Genomic DNA, 3,372 nt, shown 5'->3' with positions numbered 1-3,372 from the left:
AGTTTATTTCGGGAAGGATTCTTGGGGACTTTAAATACAATTATTTCCTTAGTTTTTGAGGGGAGAGACGAACGCACATCAGGAGGCAGACGGCGGCTGAGTAATTCAAGATTTCTCTTCTTTGTTGGGAGTTTTTCTTTTCTTCTCTTCTGAAATTTTATGTTAAACACTTTTGAGATTGAATTTTTGTAATGAATTCCAGTAGCTAAGTTTTTATTTTGTTGGAATCGAGTGGATCCTAACCCCGAAACACTGTAGTGTGATTGAATCTCCGGACGTATTGAGATTTGATTTATGTTTATAATTGATTTTATCATGTTTTTCTTTCTATGTTGATGATTAGCTACCCTTAACATAGATTCGTAAATTGTGAATTGCTATCGAGAGATAGGTTCCTAATTAGGACGAATGATAGAATCTATGGACTTAAAATATGCATAGAGATATGGTATTTAGTACATGTTGATAGCCATAGACCACCAGGTTGAAAGTTGTAGAATTCATAGAACGCAAAGAAATTAGTCATGATAAATAATTAAAGAGATTTAATTATTTCACTGATTTGATTAGTTTGACATCACCTCGAGAGAGAGTGTCAATGTTACAGGAATTTCTGTCAAATTTATAAGAATAAATTAAATTCCAATCATCCAGTTCAATTAGGGGAAAGGTGAACCGAAATTCCAACAAAATCATTTTGAATTGGTGTTCTTCAGTCTGAGAATTGATTGTTTGGTTGTGAAATCCACTTTTATTTACGTTGAGTTCTTAATTAATTTTAAATGTTAGATAATTCCAAAATCAAATTTGAGATACTTTGTGTAGTTGAAAATCAACGAGACAAATTACTATTGTTAGTCCATGAGGACGATACTCGTACTCAGTACATTTTATTATAACTTGAATCGTGCACTTGCAATTATTATCGACTAGATTTGAGAGATTTTTAAAGAAAATTTAAGTGTTAGTATTCCGTCGATCATATGTCACTTGCCTTATTTCACAAGTTGTGTTCAGAAGCTTATATTGTTGATTGACATCTGTATGTCAACCATGAGTTCATTGAAGAGAAGAAGGTTGATCTGGATGCGTGCAAGAGGCAGAATTTGGTTGAATTTCTTCAAGACTTGAGGTCTTTTTGCTACTGTCTTTGCTTTTGTTCCTTACAGTCGAAAACCTATTTTGGAACTCTTTGCAAATCTCACTGCTAGTGTAGATGCTGAGCAATCTACCAAGTTTGATAGAGTGTCTGTGCATGAGCGAATAGATGTTTGATTCAGTTGTTATCACTGCTCTATATCGCACTTTTGATGATGAAGAGAAAGGAGTTCTGCTGGATATCAATGAGTGTTGTGAAGAACTAGAATCCTTCAACCCACTCTACTGTGGTAACCAAGTACAAGATATGGTACTGTTTGCAATTGGAACGTGACATTCTTTCAAGTCTGGTGAAGCTGGTATTCAAGTTCATATTCCAATTTGCTGACGGAGGTTTATAAAGTCCACAAATTTGTTTTTTCCATCCCTCATCGTTGGGATTATTGAATTATATGGCTTTATCCGAGAAATTGATGAGTATTTGTTTCTATTTGGTGAAGAATTGAAGGTTGCTCATATTTTGTTGAAAGGAAAAATAGACCTAAATTTTTTTGAATCTGATGTTGTGCCTCGTGTTGACAACACTGCGCACAACACTGCTCCTACAACTGATTTTCTGCAGATCACTCATATTTCTATACAGTCTTCGATTGATCATGCAGTGAAGAAAATAAGTCAGGAGAAGGAATACATTGTATACTATGAAGCCTTATTGACTGAGTATCGATTGATGATTGAATTTGAAGTTTTTGTTCCTTCCATTGCTACAGAGGAAATTGTCTTTTATAATGATAATGAAGCTTCCCTGACTCAAATTCTGGACATTCTAAAGCAAGGGAAGGCTGATATTTCTGTGGCTGTTTTTGCTCATCCTTCCGATGATGAGCTTGATAAAGAGATGCTAGAATATTTTGCTGCAATCAGGCCCGATGTATCTGATAATTCCTCCACATTTAAAGATGAGTCTAATGCTTAAGCTAGTGAGGAATCAAATCTTCTGAAGAAGATGATAATGATGATGCTGATACTGGTGTTGCTGATGGTTTTGCAAACATCACAGACAACACGAATGCTGCTGAGTTTTATTTACTACTATCTTTTCCTACTAGTTCTACTCTGGAGAAGATGCTGCTTTGTGGCTCTTGTATGTGAATCGAGGCTGATTGATGAGAAGAATATCGATGTGGACGCTTATGGAAGGATTAAACTGGTTGAATTTTTTAAGGATCAAAAGCTATTTTATATTTTTACTGCAGTGGTGCCTTACAGTAGGAAACCAGTGTTGGAATTTTTGTGAGAGAAAATCTTTTTGAGTTAACCTTGCCACAATCAATACTCTTTGTGACACGCCGGATGTTGAAGAAGGGAACCACCCTCATATTCATGAATTTACTGATGTACTCACCGATGGTTTGCTCAAAAGTTTCATGGACAAATCTCTGTTGCACAGCTCACATCCTTTTACTCTATCTCACACAAAACAGCTGTACGCAATTGGGTGCTTTCTACACGCTCCATTGTGGTGACTAGACCACAAGCATTTGTGTCATTTGATATAGTGACGGAGAGCACTTTCAATTTTAGCAAGCTCGTATTCAAGACTATACTCCAGTTTGCAGATGGAAGATTAAAAATCCATCAAGATGTCTTTTCCATATTTGATCTATGGAATTTTGGAGTTTCAAGGTTTTCTTTGTGATTTTGGTGAAGGTATCTCTAAACTGACTGAAGATCTGCAGGTTGTAGCTGCTTTAATAAGAGAGAAGAGAAACCTTGAACTTCCTTGGTCTGAATCTACTGCTGCTGTTACTGGTGCTGATGTTGTTCCCGGTGTAACGCCCCGATTTTATCTTAATTGACTTTATTTGAGATAATCGGAGATTTCAGAGTTCAAGAGCCGACTTGATTTTGATCAGGGTCCTTTTTGCAAATTTCAGATTTCTCAAGGACTATAATGCAATTTTGGACTTAAATAGATATTTAAGCTTGCTTTTAATTCTTCTCCTCCATTCTCTCCTTCCTCCATCGCCTCTCCCTACATTGAAGAACTCAAACGTGAGTTTCAAGATTTTAGATTTCACCCCGAGCTCGATCCGTCTGTTGGAAATTATTTCTGAAGGTAGATTAGCGATCACAGCTGCGAGGGCTTCGTTCTATCGTAAGTTTTTCTCTGATCAGATACATTCTATTTTTTGGATGTCTTTAGAATCGATTGAGTTGCTAGTATGTTGTTCTTGGCAGAGTTCTGATCGTTTATTCTCTATCGGTTTTGAA

This window comes from Henckelia pumila, unplaced genomic scaffold (assembly GCF_033568475.1).
Source record: "Henckelia pumila isolate YLH828 unplaced genomic scaffold, ASM3356847v2 CTG_270:::fragment_3, whole genome shotgun sequence".
Classification (NCBI taxonomy): Eukaryota; Viridiplantae; Streptophyta; class Magnoliopsida; order Lamiales; family Gesneriaceae; genus Henckelia; species Henckelia pumila.
The sequence above is the reverse complement of the archived record's forward strand: the minus strand, read 5'-3'. Positions refer to the sequence as shown.